General features: G+C 34.4%; 1 long non-coding RNA gene across 1 annotated transcript in view; it reads right to left on the bottom strand.

Annotated features, from left to right (window-relative positions):
• Positions 1-936: 936 nt before the first annotated feature.
• LOC139986871 (uncharacterized) overlaps positions 937-10887 on the bottom strand; it is a 166718-nt gene continuing 156767 nt past the window's right edge. Inside the window, exon 2 of the long non-coding RNA XR_011799747.1 lies at positions 937-1421. This is a non-coding gene — a long non-coding RNA (uncharacterized lncRNA). The remainder of the gene's footprint in view (positions 1422-10887) is intronic.

Below are 10887 nucleotides of genomic sequence, written 5' to 3'. Positions count from 1 at the left end.
ACGTTTGCAATAAAAATCTTGCAACTTCTACCTACAATTTCGTGCTGGTTTCAAATTATTATCTTATTTTTAATTATTATTTAATTATAATGCGCCGTTATAGTTCCAATGGAATTGTAAAAATCCCCGTGGAACGTGTAATATATTCGTTAAATCTTTCCGTAGTAAATGTTCAAATATTTCTGTGAGTCATTGTACATAAACACATTTGAATGTAACTTTGTAATTTAGCTTCAGACTAGCACCATCGATGCTCCGATTTTATTCGTCGCATCGCAGATCCAGTAGTTGCAGACAATTGTCAGCTCGATGATGAACGGTAGCTGGGATATCGGTCGACTCCCACGAGTCTCATCAGCGGACACCTTAAACTAGAGAGAACCACGAGAAAGTTTGTAATTTTCTTCGGGAACTCGGTGACGCGTCGTCGTCGTCGTCGTTGTTGGCGTCCCCGCGAAGACCTCTTCGTAGTCGTAACTGGCCGTGCGATACGGACGACGAGGTACGATTTGCGTCTATTAATTCAAAAGGTCGGCTTCATAATAATCGTGTCGCTTTGGGTCTAGAAACAAAAAGCGTCAGCATGATTTATTCCGGTCGATGAGCAAACTCGCTCGATGCGCCATGACTTTACCTTTATTCTCCACTGTATTTCTAACTTTATTTCGATTCTGGTTAGCGTCGCTCCTTTGTATCTCAATTTCGAGACAACTCGACAAGTTTTTACATTGTGGAGATTTGAACTTTATTAACTAGCTGTTTTGGTGTTTCTTAACACTTTGACTGCCATGTTGGTCATATATGACAGGTCAGGGTTCCTCCTATGACGCCACGCTTGAACTTCTTACAATTGTAAAAAGTGAATGAAAATTGACAGTTAGCGCATTTTGAATATAACCGATAAATAGAAGATACTTTGAAATAAAAAGTGCCCCATTGAACAATTAAACATTTTTATTAGAACATCAATAAAAAAAATGAGAACAAATCTTGCATCTGACAGTGCACTGTGTTTGCACCCATATCTTTGAGGGGTAATCTACGAATATTATTATAAACACACCTTAGAAAATAATCGTAAATACTGCTTTATAATCATATAATTGAAGTTAGAAGTGTGCACATACCTTACTATTATATATAGAATGAGCAAATACTGTTTACTAATATCTTCTACACCTTTCAACAATATATTCTGCACGTTTTGCTTACGACGAAATAATGAATGCGAATGGTTTATTGAAATAAACGAAGCCTTGTTATAATATGTCGCTATCAACTGTTACCAAGGCGCCACGGTGATCACCCGTGACCACCAATAAGATAAACAGTCCATTGAGGAAGAATGTTGTCTTACATCGTCAATTTATTATTATTTTGCTATTATATGCTTTGAATAATAAAAATACTCCCGTGGTGTCCTCAACGAAACATGTGATTTCGACGTGGCAGTCAAAGTGTTAATGGAATTGCATTTATTGAAACATATCGGCGAATAGAACAGTTCTGATAACTTGATATGGCAGTGATAATAAAACATGAAGATAATTAAGGTGTTGCTTTTGATCATTGGTGTACCATTAATTCGTATTAAGGATGGCACGTTAAACTCTCGAAACTCGAATAAATGATAATTTGCGTAAATTACTTGCGAGAATGTTGTGGCGATACAAACTTGCTCTTATTTGATTAATAACAATCGAACTGAGTTTGTAGTTACACTTCGGACTTGTTTTAATTGGTATGACTTCATCAACCCATTGCAATCGTTTTTATTGGGAAAAAATAAAAATTTAGTTTCTTATAAAGCCGAAAAGATAGCTATTGTTAGTGTTATTTCGTCCAGTCGCGGGGAGACGATCGCGTTATAGCGCGTCAACGGGAGTCGTAAATTCCCGCTACGATTGCACGAATAGACACCACGAACAGGGCGATCCCCTTATTTCTTTTGGGAGAATAAGGGGTGATTGGGTTGGAATATAACTGGACTTCACAGTTATATAATATATGTATATTTATTTACACTGGATTACAATATTTGACGTGAACAGACCGTGTTTGGATTCGTTGTGTCGGAAAGCGCCGTGATGGACCCGAAGGTTGATCGATTTGATAGTTAGAGCAGCGAGAACTTGACTGAGTTATGTTAGAACTTGACGGTCCGATGAGTGTTAGAACCGTAGACTTGACTGCCCGAGGGGTGTTAGAACAGTGAACTTGACTGTCCGAGGGGTGTTAGAACAGTGATTGACCCGTCTCGTACTATTTGGGAAGAAAGCTCGATGTGGGTGTATCCTTGTTGAACTAAGAACGCGGATTCATAGTTCACACTTTTCGGTAGAAAAGTGAGGGTAACGATCCGCGATGTCCATTGGTTCTAGCCAATATCAAGAAACAAAATACAAGGAGAAAGTCTCCTGCATTTGTGGTTCCTGGGTGCCCTTGTACCTGGGGAAAAACCCGCTATTTCAAGTTCAAAAGAATGCAACTTTATACAGATATGGGCTAACAGATGTGGGCTATGGTGGTTCCTTGGGTTTATTGCGGGTCAGTGTGACGATGTGCAGGCCTCGGTGGCCTGACCATGAGGGACGTCGCAGGTACCGACTCACGCGACGTAACAGTTAGTATTAAATTACTTTTGGTGTTACTATTGGTGATTTTCATCTTAACAAATAATTCGATTTTCTGAAAAAGAGTTTTTTAAGATTTTAGTTTCTCATAAACCTGAAAAGCGACTATTGTTGGTATTGGATTAATTTCAGTGTTAGTATCGGTGACTTTGACCTCAAAGTAATTCGATTTTCTGCGAATTCGTTTTTTTAAGATTTTATTTTCTGACAAACTAGGCTGCTGCTTAAAAAAGAAAAGAAAAAGTAAGCGTTTCGAGTTTCAGAGATTCGAGAGCTTACAAAATTTTGGATTCAAGTTTCGTGATTCTAATCAAGTGAAGACTTCCTATAGACAACCCTATAGGTATCAAACAGCAAACTTTTCATCAGAGAGAAAATAGCATCTCTGATTTAAAATTATTTCCAAAATTTCTTCTGATTTATTAATGATAAGATCATATAATTATAATTATAAAATAAATTATAACTTAAAGATTAATTATAAGATCTTAAACGTACAATAGTCCGAATGCGTCGGAAAATTTTCTACTTTTTGCGCTAATTTAGATTCATCAGAGAAATTGCATTCGTAGAAAAGCCTGTACATGGCTTTTAGTCGTAGAGACAACTAAACTAGAGAATGTGCCACTCGTTTATGGTAAATGTGCAAGCACTGTAAGTACCAAGCCTGCTTATCTCCAAATAGCTTGTATAAAAACAAAAAATACATTTTTTAGAGATCAAGATGTTTATTTCTACTATGTGTGGTTGATAATGCTTCGAGTAAAAATTGTTATAAAATTACATGCGCTTAACTCACAGTTTTACACAGAAGCGAGTTTGGTCGTGGCATCTCCTTTAAACACATACGTATTTATTTACAAATTGGAAATTGTTTTCAAATTCTATGCTACGATGTTTCCATTGGCACATAGGACATTATATCATAAAAAAAAAAACAATATTTTTAATCCTCGTGCCTACAGTTTTGTCTGTAAAAAACCTTTAACTCACGTTTAAGATAATATTCAGATACCTACTGTTAGTAGAAATCCACCGAACCGTCCATGTACTTACGAACGAAGTGTGTATGAGAGTATTTTTAAAGCTGATTATCAACTTGTTAGCATAAATTGAATTTTACTGTACGGTACTAAACGTTTTAGCCTAATTCGATCCATACTGAGGCAACGATTACGTCACTATAGCGATTGGGACGGTGTCAGCGGCAGATGGCAAACTCGTAATTAAATGTCCACCTGAAGTGTACCCCGTCGCCAAGCGGTCGATCGATTCCCATGTTGCACGCATCTCCACGACTATGTGTACACGAGGTGCATCCAAACCGTATGCGATTATGCACGTACAACGCGCGTGTTGCGTGCTACGCGCGTAGTTCCGGTTTCTCGTTGTTTTTGCTTTCCACTTTTCCTTATAATTAATTCTGATTAATCAAAATATTTCTGTAATTAGTCACACGATGTAAGTTGTTAAATGATATCTCTTCTAAGCCAAAGATTGAAATTATTTGGTGCCCGTTTGTTCGATGTGCGAGTTAGAGGAGGAATAATTTCGTTATGGATGCTTAACTTTGTGTGAAATTAACGTTATCTTCTCTCCGATGCTCTAAAGATCGAAATGCTGAATTCCTTCATGAAGAACATTCTGTATTCGAAAAATATCTATTCGAACGTTAAATCTTCGATGTTTAATGGGATTAGAAAAATCGCGAGTAGAAGTCGATGATGAAATTCTATAAATTAATAGTTGTTTCTTTAATGAATCCAGGTTCCATCGTATAACAATTTGGGTAAAGTGATAAATGGATTGGAATGTTTTTTCTTTTTAAATAGTATTCACACGTATATTCGCTTTTTTCTCTTTTCAATGCTAATATACTCACGTTTTATGTTATTTTTATTAGTTACTTAAAACACTGTTCTTGTCAGCCAAATATGGGTAGATTTTAAAAGGGAAGAGAGTGAAGTATGAAAACGTTTATTTTAATTATACGTGCGTAATTATGAAGAGGACGAGGCTTTTGGAAATCTGCCTTCGTATTGTAAAATGTTCGAACTATTATTCTTGGTTAAATACGTGCTGTTTTGAATCTACAAAATGTTTGTTTTGGTATTTACATATTTCAATGAATTCTACGCGCAAGATCTGGAAAGAGTTATATATTTAGAAATTGTAAGATAATACGTACATGTGATTTATAAATAACAGGAAAAATTAAATACAATTATTAAATAAATAAAAATTAAGTAAAATTAAATACAATTAGCACACATAGACATATAATTAGTATATTACATATAGTATGAATGATATATAATACATAATATTATTAAATAATATAAAATATTATAAAAAAATTATAGTTTAATAAAAAGTATCAATTGTGTTAATTATATACTCTGTAAGGTTTTTCTTCTAATATGCATCGTTACTATAATGGTTAATAATTTTAATTATTTCCTACTTAATTTTACAAGGGTGCTTGACGTGTATGTTAACCGTTGAATGTAATTCACGTTCCGCGAAAGTCGCGCTGCAATCTTTTTTGGTACAAGGTTCTCCAGACTGCAGGTCAAGTAAAATAATTCAAAGTTGTATGTCGCCGTGTAGACTGTGTCATTGTGAATAAAGACGTACTGGTAGCATATTTAAACTGAAGGAATACGATGTATAAATTGAAAGCTGCGCCTAGAAAATTGCGAGATAACAGTGGAAACCGTCTTTTGACGAATTTTTATTAACATCGTTATACTTTTCCAGACTTGATTTATTCATAACTGGAAGATCGCTGACTCGAGCGAAAGAAAAATAAGTACACTTGTGTTTAAGTAACAAGAAACGCTAAATACTGGAATTTCAAACGAAGGCAAGAATGCTCTTCCACTTCATTTTTTCAACATTAAGAAAACCATGAGATATAAGTTCGTTTCTCGTAAAAGTAGTCAAATTAAAAAATTATTAATCCTAATGCTATTCCATTGACGAAGCTGCATAAATTTTGTAATACGAATCGAAAGAGTATGCTATGAGGCTTACAGAAATATTTGGAAAAATGCTGTTGACAGTTTGTTTAGCAGCTAGCTTTAACGTATTAATTGCTAAAATTCAGCGCGTATTCCGCGACTTATGGTCACCATGCGATCATATACCTACTATGCTAAACCCGACAATACATTTCTTTGCTATTAAATGCTACTACTAGTAACTGCTTTACTTACTTACTACTAAGAATCGTAGTATACTTGTCTGTGTATGTTGAGCATTCATTATTTTTAATGGATCAATGACACGAACGAGATTAACCTGCATTGCTTGTTTTAGAAAGATAATGAGATCAAAGGAGAAAGGAAATTTCCCTGATGTGGATGACGTTGCATCCTCGTGGATTGATGCATTTCGCTTTTCGCAACCTGCACTATTCTTGCCACATACGTATACATATGTAATCTAATAATAAAACTATACTGTGTCTGGCTGTAAACCGCACAGACTTTTCTATGATATTATTATTAAATTTAATAGTAAATGAGTCACCCAGTATGAAGTTCGATATAAAATCGACTAAAAGTAATTTAATGAGCGACGAAGAGCTTGGAAGTCTCTTATGTTTTTTCTTAGCAAATACAGTAAGTTTCGCAATTACTTTACTTTATCAATAATTTGTATACACCTCTATGTACTGTTAAAGCGATAATATAATGTTTTATTAAATACAAAATTTATATATAACAGAATAACTTAAAGTATTAACGTACACCGCTCTATTCTCTTATACATCTCAAACAGGAATGAATTTGTTTTATTGCACATTCATTCATTCAACACATACATGATACGCTTATCTCATGGCGTTTTTCTTTTGTCTTCCACTCTTTCATTCCTCGATCGTACAATACCGATATGCACACATTTATTTTCTAACATATTCATACATCATAAATATATAGCGCCAATAAATTATATCGAAAGTGAAGGATGTAGTTTATTGAAATAAAACTTGGTTTTTGTGTAAGGTATAGCAAGCATTCATGCGAACAACTCTGAAATTTTCGGATAGTAATCTTCTTCCAGAAAATATTAAATTTTAAGCCGTTAATAGACCGCAACTGTAACGAATTGCCAGGTTTAAACTAATATGCACTTCACGATTTTATCATTAAAAGAGGATTCGAAGCATCGAGCCAGTAGAATGTCAGTTTATATCTTAAAATAAGTATAAAATACAGTAAAAAGTTTCAAGCTTTCACCGAAGCGTTAGTCAAGCAAATGTTAGTTGGATGTTACTTTCTTTTGCACTTGTAAATATCGCTGCGCATCAACGCCAAGCGTTGTAAAAGCATCGATCACGGAGGAAGTAAATAGAATTCGGTGAACGCGAAACGATTCCAGGTGGATGTATTTAATAAGAGCGTGTACAGCAATAAGAGCCATTTGGAGCGGATAGAATGTCGTGGAATTGATATTCTGACGTATCGATATCGCATTAGCGGCATCTAAACGAAAGAAGACATCTTCTCTATAGCACTCGTGTTATTAAATTGAAGATTTATAATTGAAGATTGCGATCGTTTACGTATTCGTAGAGAATCTCTGATAGAAATCTATGCAATAATTATGTATTTTTTTTAGATATTTTTGTATTAATATTAATGATACTACATAATACTGTAATGGACGTTTGATTGCATAATTACTACAATATTAACTGTATAAAATAATAATAAAATACTATAAATAACAATGATAATAAAAAGCCATTTTTATATCGATATCAATCGTAAATAAAATATAATAATAGTTAGACGTAGGAAAATGTATTTCCTGAAACGACAGTATAATTTTTATCGAGTATTAAAGTTTGAACGAAAAAGTTTCTTAACGAAATTGTTTCAGAATCGACACTAAAAATATCAGCAATAGTTTCATGAAAAATAGTGAGATTCATTTTTCATTCATCGAGCGGGAGATTACGTTTCGTTAAATATGCCAAATTACATCATATTCCACGCTATTGTTTTAAAGTGTAAAAACTTCTAAGATGCGCATTATTATGTGTAATTTGTTCGTGTGTGCTTTACTTGGAAAAAGTGTCACAAAATAGCTGCTGAAGATATTATGTAAATCAGCATCTGTAGGAAATATTACATAAGTATTAGGACGATACGCTGCTTTGTGGAAATTTAAGGCTAGTCATTTCTCATTGGAAAGGAGCCGAGAGAAAAAGCCGGGAAACGCCATCGAACGTAATATTTGTAAAAATATTACCAGAAATAATGACGGGCAAAGTGTGTCACACGGTTCGAGTGAGAAAAGCAAGGAAGGTGAACGAATAAATTCCGCATGAGTTAAATGATATGCAAAAGCTTGGACGAATAGATAAAGCTATCAAAATGATAACAAAATAAACAGCAATATATAGATTTTTAAATCTTGTGGCAACGAGCTGATCATATGCATAATCGAAAATATCAACAAAGGAGAGTATAATATGAATAACAGAGAAGAAGCTTACGATGACTCTTTTGATGGCGATTCGCGGAATTTCTTTAGTTCTATTTTTCACAATTTTAGGTTACTCAAAGCAAACAGCTAAACGCAGATGAAAATGTAAACAAGTAAAACGAAATGAAGATATAAACAACTAAATGGAACAAATTAATAGAGAAACAGAAGTAGAAAATGGAAATCAATCCTGCTGCACTACAACGCAATAGCATATGTGTTGAAAATGACTGTACAAAAAGTCAAAGCATTATAATGTGAAACCTTGCAACATCGTTCTTATTCTCGCGATCTTATACTCACAAGTTTTTGTATTTTTTTCAGATACGCGAGCAATTTTTCAATGGATACATTGATTCGAAATAAGATTAAAAGTAATTGCGAAAGGAGCGTTAGAGAAGTCGTTAAATCCTGGAATTGTTAAAATCTCATCTGTATCGAAAGTGACTCTATCCCTTCATCTTAATGTAGCCGATAAGATACTGACTTGATATGATAAAAGTTATAATAGCAATAATAGCCAATGATGTGTTGCAACTTCGTCATGTTTGACGTGCCAATTTACCGCGTGTACACGCTCGTGGTAAATTGTTTCGCCAGTAAAAAGAACGACGATGTACATAATTGCACGCGAAGCACGTATGATTTTTCACGATCGTGCACCGTACAACGAACAGTGACGTGACAATGAGCGTGACGTGCATTGCTGATCTTTATTAAAAAAGCTAATCCCGTAATGCAAGTCGTTGGCCTGTATCGCGTAATTAAGAAACACGCGTGTTGAAATCGGAGGATTTGCAAGTGGGTAAGCTTAAGAATGGTAGAGGCAATTCCTTTCTATAGAAAGAGGCAACATTTCTTTTCGCTCAATTTCTTGCATAACATACATATATTGATATATATGATAATTTATTAACGGAATTATTGACTGTGAATTTTGATATTTTTTATTACATCAGGTTTTTCACATTCTATACTCTATACATTATAAACTATTAGAGAATGTCTTAATAAATGCAGGAAGTAATTTAGATTTTTATTAACTGTACCTTACACAATATGTACCTGATGGAAGTATTTGAATACTTATAGAAATCTTTAAAAATTATATTTAAAAAATTATATGAATATATTCTGTGCATTTCACAACCTCTTGCAATTTCATTAGCAGCGAAATGGATTCTAGTCACTCAGCTATCATCATTATATTAATACGGTTTGAAGCAATTTCTGGGAATATCTATACACAGAAGATATTTATTGCAAGTATACGTCTATATCGCAGAGACTATAAGATTACTTAACCGTCATTTTCGCAAGATTATGTGTCCCTCGGTTATCAAATTGACACAGTGGTAACGCATCGATGAAACGAAAAGACAAATAATTCATTTTTCTCTTTGTCGTTCATACGCATTCGCGCTAATCCTAACGTTCCTTCACAGCTGTCGCATTTCGAAGTCAAAAAGCTTCAGAAACATAGTTTCATAAATGACCGAACAAAAGAATCTTTTACTGAAAAAGTATATGAAATTGACACGAGAGACTAAACGCGAGGGTTAAACATCAGTGAATTATCCATTGTATTAACAAGCCTAAATATTCAGTGGAACCATTCTAACACTTATTTTATACATATCTGTTAGGTCGTCCGAAAAGTTTCTTTCGTTTTATGAGGAAATAATAGATACACAAAGTTATTTGTTTTATATTATTTTGTCGAATTACGTACGATCCATTTTGTTCTGTTGAGATAAACACCGCGACATTTCACAGACTTAGTTTCACGTTTGTATGAAGGTGCATTGTTGTAAAAAACACGTTCGCGAAAGAAGGACATTTTTCAGACAATCTAATAAATCGATTTCAAATTTTGCAAATTACGCTATTTTATTTAACATGTACAATACATATACGCATAAAAGTTTTCAGACTATCAATAAATGTTCAAATATGCTCGCGAGCCACTGTCTTACATCGAAGATAATATCGATGAATCGTCAGTTCCTCATGGAGATTACAATACTCTAAGCAACGTATGTCCGTCTAATTCAATTTTACGATACACTGCTGGAAATTTATAGGTTGTAAAAGGAATAAGGAATAAGTTTCAGTAACGCAAAGATGGCATGTTTCAACGTTCAGCGGAGTAGAGTAACGTGGTTATACTAGACCGTTCTTAATTGCGAAACGTGTAAATCTGTAGTTCTGAAGTATGTGTTTGTTGGTTTCTGATCGACGTATAGAAACGGTTAACCTGGTTACGCACGTACACAGATTTGCAGACGAATTAAATCTGTATACTTCTTATTCGTGTGAGTGCGACAAATGATTTCAAAATATTCGAAGGATCGCTTTATTATGTTGTGCAAAGAGGAGATAGTCTTTGCGTAGAAGAGAGTTCACTTCGTGTAAAATTCGATGAATGAAAAAAATCTCTTCTAGGTGTTGCAACATCGTGTTAGACGGTCCTTCCGTGGAAAGTCGACATCACACAGCCAGACTTCTCTCTCTCTTTCTCTCTTTCTGCCCGGAAGCATTGTTTGTGTAAGTAATATCTGTTTGCCAATTTTAACAATAAGTCAGAAATTTACGAATACGTTTTACTTTCTCCAGCTGGGATGTTCTCCCATTGGCGGTCAAAAATTAAGAGAGAAAGTATGCGATAATTGGCAACAAACACATACCTATGATTCAATACTGCAATTGGCGTACGATTTCCTATCTGCGTGGATCTCGTGTTTTGACATTG

This window comes from Bombus fervidus, chromosome 4 (genome assembly GCF_041682495.2).
Source record: "Bombus fervidus isolate BK054 chromosome 4, iyBomFerv1, whole genome shotgun sequence".
Classification (NCBI taxonomy): domain Eukaryota; kingdom Metazoa; phylum Arthropoda; class Insecta; order Hymenoptera; family Apidae; genus Bombus; species Bombus fervidus.
The sequence above is the reverse complement of the archived record's forward strand: the minus strand, read 5'-3'. Positions and strand labels throughout refer to the sequence as shown.